Source organism: Orcinus orca, chromosome 20 (genome assembly GCF_937001465.1).
Source record: "Orcinus orca chromosome 20, mOrcOrc1.1, whole genome shotgun sequence".
NCBI lineage: Eukaryota > Metazoa > Chordata > Mammalia > Artiodactyla > Delphinidae > Orcinus > Orcinus orca.
The window spans coordinates 14,393,546-14,410,108 of NC_064578.1; the positions used below are offsets into that span (position 1 = coordinate 14,393,546).

General features: G+C 41.9%; 1 protein-coding gene and 1 pseudogene across 15 annotated transcripts in view; both read right to left on the reverse strand.

Moving 5' to 3' along the window:
• Positions 1-16,563, reverse strand: part of ZNF19 (zinc finger protein 19) — a 134,208-nt gene that overhangs the window by 70,932 nt on the left and 46,713 nt on the right. The window lies entirely within an intron of this gene.
• LOC101276695 (60S ribosomal protein L31-like) lies at positions 3,896-4,310 on the reverse strand (annotated as a pseudogene).

The window sequence follows — 16,563 nt, forward strand, 5'->3', positions numbered from 1 at the left end:
AGAAAGAGAAAGGCCTCCATAGTAAAGAATGTCTGGTCCCAAATGTCAATATGGCCAATGCTGAGAAACCTCATTAAAGATTTGACTCTCTAGATATGTGTTCACCCTGCGTGTGGGAGTTTTCTTTTCAATTAAAAAAATTTTATTTTATATTGGAGCACAGTTGATTAACAATGTTGTGTTAGTTTCAGGTGTACAGCAAAGTGATTCAGTTTACATAACCATGTATCTATTCTTTTTCAGTCTTTTCCCATTGGCATGGGAGTTAAAACCTTCCCAGGTGATTCCATTATGCAGCTAAGTTTGAGGGAAAAAAGCTAGAAACCTGTTGCTAGAGAACATTTGCATATGTGGCTAAATTGCTTTCAACCCTGTGCCACTGAGTTTCAACTGGAAAATTTCCACATCTTCTCATTGGATCGTGAGTTGGGTTGGAGGTTGAAGGTGGTTGGAAGAAGGAAGAGTTGGTTGCTTTCGTAAGGAGGACCCCACAACATGCTAGAATGGACATCTCCACAAATATAAGTTTTGCTGCTTATTATTCACCTACTTAGGAGTTGGCCTCGCTGGTATACATCAGAAGGATCATTAACTACAAACAGTCACATCCTGGGAAATTGGCCACTAGGAGTCACACATGGGGGAAGCAAGCTGGCTAATCATTGCCGCTGCTCTGGGAGGTGACAGCTTCTTTGGGGGGGAACTCCAGGAAGGGCCACTGCAGTTGCACAACTTCAGGGGTACTGTTCACATAGAACACAACACGAATGGTGCTTCCTGGCTCCGTAGCCCCCAAAGTAAATTTTTACATTCACCAGATTGCCTAGACTTTTAAGCTAAACCGTTTTAAATATTTTTGCCAAATGAAAATAGCTCTATATATTCTATTTTTTTTAGTTTTTTTTTTATGTGGACCATTTTTAACGTCTTTATTGAATTTGTTACAATATTGCTTCTGTTCTATGTTTTGGTTTTTTGGCCGGGAAGCATGTGGGATCTTAGCTCCCTGACCAGGGATCAAACCTGCACTCCCTGCATTGGAAGGCAAAGTCTTAACTGCTGGACCACCAGGGAAGTCCCTATTCTGATACTTATACTGTCTCAGATAATACTAAGGAGAATATATTTTATATTATATATATGATATTTGCATGTGTATATGTGTATATATATAATATAAACAATTTTTTAAAAAATATTTATTTATTTGGTTGCACCAGGTCTTAGTTGTGGCAGGCAGGCTCCTTAGTTGCGGCATGCATGTGGGATCTACTTCCCTGATCAGGGATCGAAACTGGGTGCCCTGCATTGGGAGCACGGAGTCTTAATATAAACAATTTTTAAACACAAATGGTATTATATTATACATACCAACTGCAACTTGCTTTTTTTTTTTGGCCATGCCATGCAGCTTGCGGGATCTTAGTTCCCCAACGAGGGACTGAACCCGGGCTACGGCAGTGAAAGCTCAGTCTTAACCAGTGGATCGGCAGGGAATTCCCTGCAACTTTCTTTTTCATTTAACTCTCTATATTGTCCACTCCACAGGTTCAGACATGTAGCTATGTTATTCCATCTAACAACTACAGAGTATTACATTGTGTGGAACTGATGACCTTAAAGAGTAGTTGCTTATTAAATAAGGGTGGACTGAACACAAGAATTCCTGGAATCCTATAACATGACACTAAAAGTACAACAAGGATAAGGATTTACAAGGACAAGAGAATGAGAAAGGAGATGAAAACTGATGAGAGATGTCAACACAGTGTGAGCAGATGGAAAGAGAGAAAGAAGTGGTAACCAGAGAAAACCAGAAGCCTTGCATGTGACAAGAGAGGGGAGGAGGGTGGCTAGCACACGTGGGTAATACCACAAAGCAAACTGATTCACCCAGCAGAAAGGCTCAGGAATCAGGCGTCAGACACTTCGCACAGCAGACACAAGACACAGGGAAGAGGAAAGAGGGAAGAGGTATAGGGACAACTGGACCTATAGATCCCATCCCCATGTATACAGCCCAGAGATTTCTGCCCCCAAACCCTGTAACACAGGAGGTTTATTCTCTGGGGGAAAAATAATTACAGAGGGCCAGATGGAAGCAGTGGATTTAGAACAAGGAGATGAATGAAAGTCTGCAAACTGTACAGAGAAACATCACAATGCCTCAACTCCTCCTCCCCCACCCCCCGAAATCTATTCTCCCACCTGGCTCTCAAACTCTATCAACCCGGCTTTATACTGTCTGCACAGGAGCTTGGAAGGGCCTTCTTTAGAGGCAAGGAATAAAGGGAATAACACCCAATAAACCTACAGACATCTGTGGTAAGGGTCTATCGACAAAAAATTCAACAGTCTCTCGAATTGTTCTTTACTACAAAGTGTTGGATGTGATTCTAAGGTCGCAAGCATGGCCATGCCTATGTGTAGGTCGAAGGTAACAGAAATATAAAGGAAGTAGAGGGAATGCTCTAGAAATAATGATCAAGGATATAGGGGATATTTTATGTTGAAGCTGGGGATCTTAGGAACACAGTGCTGGGGGTAATGAAGAGCTGTTAGAGGTTGTCAGACTGAGATGGACAGGAAGGAGAGAGAATCCGGAGCAACAACCAGGATGTCTACCTCCTAATTCCCACCAAGGAGACAGTCATCATGGGTCAGAGTGTCGCCAGTACACTTTCCCATTCAGCAAACATCCTGTGTGTACCTACTATGAGCCAGGTTCTGGGTTAGGGAACATGTAAAGATATAGACTAAGATGCTGTTCTTGTCCTCAAAGAACTAACTATTGATCTATACAGGGGATATCACCAATTGTACAGCTCCCTGCTGTCCTAGGGTAGACATGGGGTCCTGAGACTCTCCTGTTGCTTTCACAGATCCCTGCCTAGGCACAACGTTGTGCAGATCCCTCCTCATTTCCTCACTCTCCTCCAGCCTCACACAAAAATGTCTTTCCCTTAGCATTCCCACTCAGTCTGTGAGAACCACAATTCGGCACAGCTGAAGGTCTCTTCTGGCTGTCATGTCAAACTAACAAATTAGCATGGAAAAAGCTCACTATGTCCAAGGGGCTAGCTAACTGGCGTTCAAATTCCATCATATAGGCTTGGAAGTTTAGCATTTATAATGATGTCTTCAAAATAGAAGAGGGCTAATAAAAAGAAAGGAAATTGAGTTATTTGTAGTGAGGTGGATAGACCTGGAGTCTATCATACAGAGTGAAGTAAATCAGAAAGAGAAAAACAAACACCATATGGAACACATATATATGGAATCTAAAAAAAAAAAAAAAAGGTTCTGATGAACATAGGGGCAGGACAGGAATAAAAACACAGACGTAGAGAATGGACATGAGGATATGGGGAGGGGGAACGGTAAGGTGGGACGAAGTGAGACAGTAACAGTGAAATATATACACTACCAAATGTCAAATAGCTAGCTAGTGGGAAGCGGCCACATAGCACAGGGAGATCAGCTCTGTGCCTTGCGACCACCTAGAGGGGTGGGATAGGAAGGGTGGGAGGGAGGCAGACACAAGAGGGAGGAGATATGGGAACATATGTATATGTATAACTGATAAACTTTGTTATAAAGCAGAAACTAACACGCCATTGTAAAGCAATTATACTCCAATAAAGATGTTAAAAAAAGAAAAGAAAAGAAACACAGCAGTTTAGGCCTAGAGTCATGAGCCATACATTTTTTGTTTGTACACCTCCTAAGGTAATTTTGTGAATACTAGGTAGTTGCAGTTAACAAGCATATTAAAAGATGCTCAACATTGTTACTCGGTAGGAAAATGAAAATGAAAATCACATTGAGATACCACTTCACATCCACTAAGTTAACCATAACTTTTTTCTTTTTTTTTTCTTTTTTCTTTTGGCAGTTCTATAACTTTATTGAACAATCAGCAGTTAGTTCTCATCCACACTAACTGTCTGTAGATTTTTGAAAGTGGTGACAGGTACATAGGTAACCAATGTATAGAGCTTGTTTGGTGAATCTTCCATTATGTTTTCTGGACAACCGCACATGGATACAGTATGGGACATTCCTTATTCCTTTGGCCCAGACAGCTTTGTTGAGCCTGGTGTCAATGAGTACATCTGGAGTTCCCATCTCCTTCATGGCAAATTTCCAGATTTCTCTGAGTGCCCGAGGGGCACGCTTCTTGAAACCCACTCCACGATGCGCTTGTGAATGTTGATGGTGTATTCTCTGGTCACCACCTCGTTGATGGCAGACCAGACCTTCTTCTTCTTGCCGCCCTTCATTGCGGGAGCCATCCTGCCCGGCCAGCGTTGGAAAGCTCATGACTTTTTTAAAATGGAAAATAACAAGAGTTGTCAAAGATGTGGAGAAATTGGAACCTTCATACATTGCTGGTGGAAATGTAAAATGTTGCAGTGGCTGTGGAAAAGTTTGGTAGTTCCTCAAAAAGTTAAACCAAATTATCAGCAACGTCACTCCTAGGTATAGAACCAAAAGGATTGAAAATAGGTATTCAAACAAATACTTGTACACCTATGTTCATAATAGCAGCACTATTCATAATAGCCAAAAGGTAGAAACAACCCAAATGTCCATCAGCTGATGAGTGAATAAGCACAATGTGATATATCCATTCAGTGGAATACTATTCAACCATAAAAGGGACTGAAATACTGACACATGATACAACTTGGATAAACAGCAAAAACATGTTAAGTGAACGAAGCTAGACAAGGTTACATACTGTATGATTCCATTTATATGAAACGTCCAGAGTAGTAAATCCATAGAAACAGAAAACAGATTAGTGGTTGCCAGGAGGAGTGATTGCTTATTGGGTGTAGAGTTTCCTTTTTATTTCTTTTTTAAAAAAGTTATTTATTTATTTTTGGCTCCGTTGGGTCTTTGTTGCTGTGCGTGGGGTTTTCCCTAGTTGTGGCGAGCAGGGGCTACTCTTCGTTGTGGTGATTGCCATGGCTTCTCTTGTTGCAGAGCACGGGCTCTAGAGCGCAGGCTCAGTAGTTGTGGTACACAGGCTTAGTTGCTCCATGGCACGTGGGGTCTTGCTGGACCACGGCTCAAACCTGTATCCCCTGACTTAGCAGGCAGATTCTTAACCACTGCACCACCAGGGAAGTACCTTAGAGTTTCCTTTTGAGGTGATGAAAATGTCTTGTGCATGGTTGTGCAACACTGTAAATGTACTAACTGCTACTGAATTATACAGTTTAACATGGTTAATGGTTAATTTTATGTTTTGTGAATTTTACTCAATAAAAAAATCAATAAAAGAAAAAAAGACCTAAGTAGTCCCCCTACTCGTTTTTAGCTAATATTTAACATTTCTGAAGTTTAAAGAGTTGCAAAGGATGTAACTTCCGGTATATTATATAAGCCCGATGTGCTGCTGGCTGCGCTAAGAGGGCAGCTTTCCAGTATATTATAAATAATGACAATTTAAAATAAAACTGTTAACATCATTCTTTTAAATATATCCATACAATCCTAATGCTCTAATTGATACCCCATCACCTATTTGTAAAAATACATGAATAAACTCTTCTTTAACTATCAGATATTTTATCTATTTTTCCAGAGTTACCACATTATCTTATTTAAAATGTGCAGTTTTCAACAACCAAAAACCACTTATGAGATATACAAAGAAACCAGAATGTATGGCTCATACACATAGGAAAAAAGAGCTATCACTATTTTACATCACTCCTTTTTCTCCTTAAAATGATATTGCCATTACATTTCCCCACATATTTTTATCCTTGTGTAATTTTTTATGGTTTTTGTTTTTGTTTCCTGATACCAAAGGTCCCAAATATTAAAAATTTCTTCTGGATTGGGTTGTTATAATTGGTATTAGTATACATTTGATCAAAATAACGTAAGTATTACAAATTTTGATAAATAATACAAACAGTTATTAAACACAAAGAAATTTGCTGAAAATACAGATCTCTTAATAGCATGGATGGGGCTTTTTTTCTTCTGTTTATTCTTGAATTCATGGATAAATATTACCTCTTGCCAAAGTGAAAAAGTTCAGCATAAACCTCTATTTCTTGATTTTGCTTCTACACATTCAAGTACTGTTCACATAAACAAGTAGATGGGAATAGAGAGTTTTGTTATAGCAATGGCAGTCAATCAATCCTTTGACGGTATATGCCAAAACCCACCCAATGGTCAATCATCAAAAGATTACTGTCAGTGATCTATCTGCTGACAGCTAGATTAGGTATTTCTTCAGTGAGTTTATTTTTTAGATTCATTTATTCATTTATCTTTTAATTTTTGTTATTGAAGAGTTCAAGTCTATACAAATTTAGAAGAGGAATGAAATGAATCTCTACGTGACCACCATCAAGCTTTCAACAGCTTTACCAACCTATGGCCAATCCTGTTTGATCTCTATCCGCCCCCACTATCTGCTCTCCATCCCCCACCCTTCACCACTGCTGGATTATTTTGAAGCAAATGCCAAGTATCAGGCCACTTCTTCTGTAAACACCTCTATATATAGCTCTAAAATATAAGGACTCTTTTTAAAACAAACCAGTACACCTAAAAAATGTAAATCATCCAGTATTCAGGCAACATTCAAATCTCCCCTGGTTGTCTCATACATGCTTTTTGTTTTGGTTTGGTTTGGATTTTAGTGTTGGTTTTTCAATTCAAGGTCCTAACAATGCCCACAAATTGCTTTTGGCTAATATTTCTCTTGTCTCTTAGTGATAGATTCTTCCTCCTGTTTTTCTTTCCTCTTGTAATTGGTTTGTTGAAAAACTGGGTCATTTTTCTTGTAGGGTTTTCCACATTCTGGATTTTGCTGATTACTTCTCCCTGGCCTCTGTATTTCCTGAAAATTGATATTTAGGCCTGGTCAGATTCAGAGTTGATACGTTGGCAAGAATCTTCCATAGGTGAACCAGTGGTTAAGATCCGCCTGCCAATGCAGGGGACACAGCTTTGATCTCTGGTCTGGGAAGATCCCACATGCCATGGGGCAACTAAGCCTGTGCACCACAACTACTGAGCTCACGAGCCACAACTACTGAAGCCCACGTGCCTAGAGCCCGTACTCCACAACAAGAGAGAAGGCACTGCAATGAGACACCCACACACAGCAACGAAGAGCAGCCCCCTCTCGCCACAACTAGAGAAAACCCGCATGCAGCAGCAAAGAGCCAGCACAGCCAAGAAAACCCCCCAAAAACCATATACTTTGAAAATGTCATCTTTAGCTGCTAAATAAAACTTAAAAAAAAAAAGAATCCTTCATAGGTGGTGTGTGTGTGCTTCCTGTTTCATTGGAGGTACATAACGTCCGAGTATCTCTTTTTTCTGATAGTATTAATCTGTGGGTTCAGTGTATCCACTCATTATCAAGGTCCCCATTAGCTTTTCATCTAATGGTTTTAGCAATCATTAATGATCATTTCTTAGATCCATCATTTCATTATAAGTTCCTCTTTCATTATTTTTTTGTTTTTTATTTTCCTTTTTCATTTTTGACAAAAATAAATCATTGGAAACTTGCAAATTAATTTGTTGCCTTCTTATTGGAGTCATTCACTTTCTTAATTTCTGTAAACTAGTATACTTTTTAAAATTTCAAGAATTATATTACATAATTATTAATGTTGAGTATTATGTAATTACAATGAATTATATCTGTTACTCTTTCACTTAAGATATACCTTGTTTAATCTGATAAACTCAGAAGATATTAGGAAAGTCAAAATATTAATTCCAACGCATCCCAGCCGATTCAATATTTTTCCAATAAAAATAATTTTATCTCATCCCACATTTTAAATACATTTTTGTCAAAAATCTTAGAGGGCTTCCCTGGTGGCGCAGTGGTTAAGAATCTTCCTGCCAATGCAGGGGACACGGGTTTGAGCCCTGGTCCGGGAAGATTCCACATGCTACGGAGCAACTAAGCCCGTGCGCCACAACTACTGAGCCCGTGCGCCACAACTACTGAGCCTGCGCTCTAGAGCCCGTGAACCACAACTATTGAAGCCCGCGCGCCTAGAGCCCGTGCTCCGCCACGCAATGAGAAGCCCATGCACTGAGAAGCCACCGCAATGAGAAGCCCATGCACTGCAATGAAGAGTCGCTCCGGCTCGACGCAACTAGAGAAAGCCCATGCACAGCAACAATAGACCCAGCGCAGCCTAAAATAAATAAATAAATTTATTTTTTTCAAAAGAGAAAAAAGAAAGAAAGAATTACACTTCAGGAGAGTTTTGGGTTTTTTGTTTTTCTCTTTGCTTCCTTTGAAGCAAAGTTTTCATTTATACAGATATAAAAGGTATTACAAAAGAGGCTTCCCTTCCACCCTGTTCCTCCTCCACCCTGTTCCTTTCACCAGAGGTTATCAATGAGAAAGAATTTAAAACATGAAATCTGTTGTAATCCTGTACATGCCTGGGGCAACATAAGAGAAACCATTTGAGGCTAATCTATAGCCCAGGAAGTGCTTGGCTATTGTAAAACCTTTGCTACGGAAGACTAAGTGTAGAAAGTTGGAAGCAGGGTCGAGATAAAAAAGGCACAGAAGCAAAGAAGAGGATGAGGGACAAAGGAATGAAATAATGAGTCTGGGAGTGCTGAATTATAACTACGAGTTATGTGTGAGCCCAAGGCAGGAACAGGAGTTTTCAGAAGTCCACAGAGCAGTTAAGATCAGAATAAATCCACGTAACCAAGACCAGTCAATGTAGAACCTAGGCATGGAGTCAGGCCCCAAGACTGCCCCTCTTTTCTCAGACTGATTAATGATCTTGAGCCCCTACCCTCCAAAACTGCTTCATGGATAGAGAACCCCTACATTTTAGAGCTGAGAAGAAACTTAGAAATTATCTAACACATCTATTCTCAAGGACTTTGGTCTCAGGGCCGCATAATACTCTTAAAGATACTGAGGACCCCAAAAGTTTCTGTTTACGTAGGCTATGTCTATCTATATTTACTATATTAAAAAGGAACACTGATGAATTTTTAAAAATATTTATTAATATATTTTAAAATAACAATAATAAACACATTACATGTATAAGACTTTCTATGAAAAATAACTATATTTTCCAAAACAGAAAAAAAATAAGTGAAAAGATCAGCATTATTGTTGAAAATCTCTTTAGTGCCTGACTTAACTGGAGACAGCTGGATTCTCTCTGCTTCTGTGTTCAAGGTGTTTGATATCACATGGAGTGGAGCCTCAGGAAAAACACTGTATACATACAAGAGTGGTTTGGAATGTACAGACTCCCCTGAAATGTCTTGGGAATCTCAGTAGTTCCTGGACCACGGTTTGAGAACTACTGATCTGATGTAATTTAGGATTACACTTTCCTGTAATGCCACTTATTAGCAATGTGACCTTCAGCAAGTTACTTGACCTCTCTAGACCTCAGCTTCCTTAGCTGTGAAGTTGGACTAATAACAGACTTGCGTGGATTCCTATAAATGTGAGTCCTCACAGTCAGTTAAAACACAGAAGTGAGGGGCTTCCCTGGTGGTGCAGTGGTTGAGAGTCCACCTGCCGATGCAGGGGACACGGATTCGTGCCCCGGTCCGGGAGGATCCCACATGCCGTGGGGCGGCTGGGCCCGTGAGCCATGGCCGCTGAGCCTGCGCGTCCGGAGCCTGTGCTCCGCAACGGGAGAGGCCACAACAGTGAGAGGCCCGCGTACCGCAAAAACAAAAAACAAACAAAAAACAACAGAAGTGAGGTGACACTGATAAATGTTTAATATAGTGTTTGGCCCCTAGTAATCACTCAAATGATGACTCTTCTACTACTGTTGTTAATATTTGTTATGACAACATGCCAAGCATTGTGCCAGGCACCAAGGATCATATCAAAGTGAGGAAAATAGCCTGAGTCACTTAAGAGTAGGGGAGATAAAATAAATGCATAACTGTGAGAACAAAAGATTATGACAAGAATGATAGAAGAGAGAGCGGTCACACTCATTCTCAACAAATATTAATGAATTGCTTCCTGTGTTTCAGGAGCGACACGCAGTAGGGGGCCAATATGGTGGAGAGGAAGGGTGGCAGGAGGTAAGGGGGGATATGGAGAGATCGGGGTGGGCCATGGACACATTGTGTAGGCCTTGTAGGCCAATGTGATTTGGGATATAAGGAAATGTTTTATGAGGAAGTACCATTTGAGTTAGAATTTTGAGAAGAGGTAGGATTTGGGAATAGAGTTGACATACACATTCTTTTATTTACTCATCCAAAAAACATTTGATTTTTCTGCTAAGTCTGCTCCACGTTGTACAAACGAAGGATCCCTACTTTCAAAGAAGATATCTTGCATTTAACTGTTTTTATAACAAATATAGGATCACTTGAAAAAAAAAAAAAACTGGAACATACAGGTGAGCAAAAATGACAAAATAAGACCCACTCATAATCTCCCTAATCCACAGAACACCACTTCAGGACCAGGATTAAGGTGAGGTGAATTTTGCCTCAGGTGCAAAATTTCAGGGGAGGGGAAAGCGCTAAAAAAAATCAGTAATATTCTAATTTTTTAAAAAATCAAAATTATTGCAAAAAATTCAGGATGACACAATACCTAAGGTTTTTTTGTTTGTTTTTTTGCTGTACGCGGGCCTCTCACTGTTGTGGCCTCTCCCGTTGCGGGGCACAGGCTCCGGACGCGCAGGCTCAGCGGCCATGGCTCACGGGCCCAGCCGCTCCGTGGCATGTGGGATCTTACCGGACCGGGGCACGAACCCGTGTCCCCTGCATCGGCAGGCGGACTCTCAACCACTGCGCCACCAGGGAAGCCCAATACCTAAGTTTTAAAGAAAAGCAGGCTCCAACCCTGTGCTTGCCCCACTCAGCCTCACTGACTGTGCTTGGTTATTTTCTGTATGTTCCTTCTTCCCAACAGATCCATTCTCTGCCCTTCTCAGCCCTGCTCTGGTCCCTGGGGGGCTGGTCCCTGAGGACTGCATCAATGGGCTTCTTTGCCTTCTGGTTTCCAGTAGGATTCAACCAACAGGAGGCACCTATTAGAAACCAGAGGGTGGGAGGAGAGAGAGGTTGGAATATTTCTTTTCCCCACTCCATCCCTTCTCATCACCTATTGGAAGGAGACCCTAGAGCTGGAGTAGTGGGGCCACCTGGGCCCCCCGCTTTGGTACAGATCTGAGGAATTCAAGGTGGGGAGCAGCAGACCTGTACTGGGTTCTTTCGGCATCCTGAGGACAGGTTGTGTGTGAAGCTTCAGGACTCAGCTTCCCCAAGGTCCACCTGCCAGTTTCAACCCTAAGCCGGCTGACCAGTGGTTTTGTCCATAGGGAGTCTGAAGAAGCTGGAAGAGCAGGCCTGCCAGTGTAGACTTCCTCCTTGCCCCTTAAATAAACTGTGCTCACTTTCATTCAGTCCTCACCACCTGTTGATTACACTTCATGCCTGTCTGACTACAGATTTGAAAAGTCAGGAGGAACATTCACCGCATAATAGAAAACATGCCCCGGGGGGCCCAGAGGAGTTAGCTCCCTCCCCGGGCTCTCCAGGGAGGCCCGCAAGAGCCCGTGGGAGGGAGGCGAGGCGGTGAGTAGAGGAGGATGTGGTGGTGAAGGCAGATCTCCTCAGAAGGAGGAAACAAAGTTCCCGGGCGACAGAAATGTGAGAAAACGGGGCAAAGTGAAGTGAGGCGTAAGCATCCACGCTGGAAACGCAGTGAAGCAGAAAAAGCAGCCGTGCTGTGAGGAGCGCCCAGGAGGGGATGAGGTGGCGAGATGTGCTCAGCAAACAGCACAGGGAGTTGGCCTGGGAGCCCCTGAGGTGAACACCATTGCCCTGACGGCTACTGGGGGCCTGTGAAAACTCCCTTCCCAAACATTTTAAAGCAGGAAGGAAATGAATCTAGCTGGGGATGGTTTTAGGTGTTGCCCCTTTATCTTTTGCTCAGACTGTTGGCCAAGTTCAGAAGTTTCCACTTTGCCTTTAGATTCTCTCCCTTTGGATTCCACAACCCCCTCATCACCCCTGTAATCTCACAGGGGAGACAGACATGTAGAGCAAAGCGCATAACTGCAGAGGTCTGTACAACCCAGAGACCATTGCAGTGGGGCAGGGAGGGAGGAGACTGAACTGAGCAGCGGGGTAAGGAAATGTTGCACAGACAAGGCATGTCTGAACAGAGTTTAGAAGGCTTAAAAGGAGTGTGTCAGGTGGAATGGGAGCAAAATGGAGAAAACATTCTAGAGAAAACATGACACAAGATTTTAGATAAGGTATTTATCCTTCCTGACTAAATTCCACTTGCATGAAAAACAGTGACACCCACCTAACAAATATAATTAGTGGATTATGAAACACTTTTTGAGGACAAAATGACATCCTCACACCTGAAAGGTAAATGCTACCACAACTCAGGTGAGATGTGCTCTTAAGAAAAGCACTTAGAATAGTTTATTCCGATGTTGATTCTGGTTTTGGTTACATGGAGTCTCGTTCATTCTTACATCTGACCTCTACCCCTGGCTATAATTAGTTTTTCACAGAATTAGACCAGCAGAGGCCAGGGGAGTGTATGGAAAGCAAAATAGAAGAAAATGAGACAACCCAATAGCCGGAGCGGGGAAGAAACAATTCATGGACCCCCAATGGACAACAAGCTAAATGACTGTCAGGGAGAGAATAGCAAACCTTTTCATCTCAAAATAATTCCTTGGTCACTGGCATCCAGCAGAAATCTAGACTTTAATAAGAGATGTGATTTAAAAATAAACGGGGGACTTCCCTGGTGGCACAGTGGTTAGGAATCCGCCTGCTAATGCGGGGGATACAGGTTCAATTCCTGGTCCAGGAGGATCCCACATGCCTCGAAGCAACTAAACCCATGCACCACAACTACTGAGCCTGCGCTCTACAACCCACGAGCCACAACTACTGAAGCCCACGCGCCTAGAGCCCGTGCTCCGCAACAAGAGAAGCTACCGCAATGAGAAGCCCGTGCACTGCAAGGAAGAGTAGCCCCCGCTCACGGCAACTAGAGAAAGCCCACGTGCAGCAACGAAGACCCAACGCAGCCAAAAATAAATAAATTGATTAATTAATAAAAAAGATAAATGGGAGCATAATATTATTTTTGTATTAAATTATTTGATATGACTATTAGCCATATTTCTGCAAAAACCATCCCACACCATGCTGCTAGAATTTAGCAGCTAAGATTGACCCAACCCTTCATTATGTCACTCCCTTGCTCAAAAGTTAACTATCCCCTGCTGAGTAAAAGATAATGTTAAAATGTCCCTAACCTTATATTCAAGGATCTCCATGACTGGGCTCCATCCTGCCCTACCACTCCCAGACATTTTTTTTTTTTTTTTTACTACTTCTCTGTAGAAACTCTCTTCCTAGGCAAAACTAGTTTGCTCAGTGTCCCCAAAACATGTGATACCATGTGATTGTTGCTGACCTTTCATAAGGATAATATTCTTCCCTTTCTCCCCACCCCCATACCTGACTAGGCTACTAGAAATGATATTTTCCTCTGTAGACCCCTAAAGGAAGTTCTCTCTTTCTCTTTTTTTTATATTAACACAAATACTTTTTTTTTTTAAGCCATGCAAATTTTTTGACATGATTTAGGAAATATCAGTAGTTCACAATGGTTTGGTATTGTGTACTGAAGATAATAGTAAAGATATGTAGACTGAGTCATATCCATTTACACTCTACCCTTTAAAGTGTTCTTACAGTATTTAGATTATCTTTAAATGGATCTATACAACATAATAAAATATAAAATAGATTGCGCAATGTTTAAGAAATAGTCATTTGTACTTGAGGCAGTAAAAAGCTTTAATCTGTGATGAGTGTTTACTATATACTGTAGCTTCACATATCTTGCTGAACTAGGTTTTCTGTGGGTGTGTCCATTTGATTACACTGTTTAACTATGGGGAATTTTGCACCTGTCGTGCACAAAGAAGTAAGGCCCTTTGTAAAGGTTGAACAAAGGTTCATTCATTCATTCCTTTCACAAGATTTCACTGTGCACCTTCTAGGTGCCAGGCACTGTGCTAGGTGACAGATGTACACAGATAAAAGTGTCCTGTCCTAAGGGAGCTCCCTAACGTTAGTTCAGGAGACAGGGCTAAGGCTTGTAGCAGAGCTATACCCAAGGGACTCTGTGTCAATGATCCAGTGCCATAATAATGCTAAGTAGCAACCAACCACGTAACTTTAGTGGATGAAACAGTAACTGTTAATTTTGGTGGTTGCCTCAGCAGTTCTGCTGATTTGGGTTGGGCTCAGTGAAGTGTCTGGGGGTTAGGTGCTGCTGGCTGATCTCGGATGGCCTCACCGTGTTGATCTATCTCTGTTTCATGTGTCTCTCATCCTCCAGCAGGTATGTTCTCATGGCACTGGCTTAGACACAAGAGGAAGAGCATGCTCTTGATGAGTTTTAAGCTTTTGCTTTAAAATATCCCATTGGTTAAAGCAAGCTGCATGGCTGAGACCAGAATCAGAGTTATACGGCACAGGGCATGGATACAGAGATGGAAGAATGGGGGTTGAATCTACCACAGGCTCTGAACACACACACCAGGGGCACCTAACTCAGCCTAGGGAGATGAGGAATGGTTTCTCCAAGAAGGTTATGTTGACTTGAGTAGAATTTTGAAAGAGAAGATGGAAGCTAGCTAGGGAATAAAGAAGATGCTTTAAACAGAGCAATCCACATGAGCTATTGTAAGTACTTCCACATTTTTGCCTCATAGATGCAGATACCCTTTGCCTGTTAACCTTTTCCCCCTTTCCCATTTGGAATTTAGATTTGAATTCTACATGTGCAGCAAACTTCTTATGACTATAAGGCAATAAGTGTCAGGTTGAAGGTCTGCAGAAAGATGGCACTTAACACATCACTGAGCCACTGTTAAGAGCCCCAATTGACTATGCCCAGACTTCTTGTCATATGAGTCAGCACCAGAAACTCCTGTAAAATCCCCTGAAGAATTACCTTGTTCTTCAGTGTTCCACACTCCACCCCTTTCTTCCTTCAATCAAAACTCCCATTTGTTCAGTCAAGCTGACTCCAGATGCTTTGCATCATTTGCAGAAATGGTGACACTATTCATCTCCAGAATGACATTTCTAAATTTCTAGAATTTCAGGTGCCCTCGACAAGACAACACCCCTCCCCTGACCTCATCACTGTGAAGAGTAAAGATGGGCATACCTTGGATGCGCCTGGAAGGTCCTTCATACCTCCCTTTCCTCAGTATTCACAGTTTGGCCACCGTTATCTGCCTTCAGACCATCATTATCTGTTATCATTATTCCCTTTAGCCTGGTTTATGCTAGTCACACAAGAAGCCCCAGGATTCTAGATCATTCATTATCCCTTGCATTTCATCCCAAATGGTCCTGTACATTCTGTTTTCTAACCCCATTTCCTACCCTCTTCATCTCCTGAAACTCTCAGGAATTGGTTGTTGGGATCCGCAAAATTCCTCTTTTCTCAAAATCTCTGAATTTTTCCTTCTTGCTCTAAAGGAGATCTGGGTCTCCTCTGAGGAGTGATTCCTCTGCAGCCCTCTCAAGTGGTGGCTGTTTTTTCCCCACACCTTGCAGTGGAATAGGTATCCTCTTTGTCCTTTTTTTTTTCTCTTTGTCCTTATTGCTGCTTCCAGACCATTCTGCTTCCCTCCTTCCCAAAAGTGTCCAGCTTTGATTCTGATGTTAACCAGACTATGCTACCCTCATTGCCATCATGTGGCCACTACCACTCTCCAACCCTGCTCCCACATAACCTCAGTATCCTTATAGATGATGCTTCCAAAACACTAATTTCTAAAATCCCTGACCGCCTCTCCTCTAAAAAGTTTGTCCTCCATTGCAGCTCAGTTATTCCCTTTGTGTCCTTGTTTCACCTCTTATCTCACTTAGATTCTGTGGTTTATTATTATAATCACTCCTTCGAATACAACCTTGGTTCCCTTTCCCCTCTCTCTCGCTTCATTGTACTTTTCTGACAGAACACAAGCCTTAATAAAATCTAACCTTCCACCCATGCATGCACAAGTGGGCAGCTGAACATGACTGGAAAATTCACATGCCTCTGCTAACTGCTCTCACTTTAACTTTATGACCACTCACCTTAAAAAGGCCTTCAATGTCACTCATCAATTCTACTTACATTATCCTAGCACAGTCATTAATGCATTCTCACAGATGACCATTCCATACCTTCCCCTCTCTTTTCAAACTTTTCATAACTTCTTCCCCATCCTAAGATGACAACCTTGTCTCCTAGTTCACTGAGAAAATAAAAATAAGAAGAGAAAGTCCACAAGGTTCCCACCTCCCCGCATCCATGCTCATCTACTCTGCCTTCCCTCCTATCAATAATGATGAATGGTATGTGCTCCTAACTTGGACCAACTCCTCCACTTGTGTACACCTGATTCCATCACTCCAACCATTCTCCTCTCTCTCCTGGATCATTTCCCTCAGCAAATAAACAAGCCATTATTTCTCTCATCTTCAAAAACA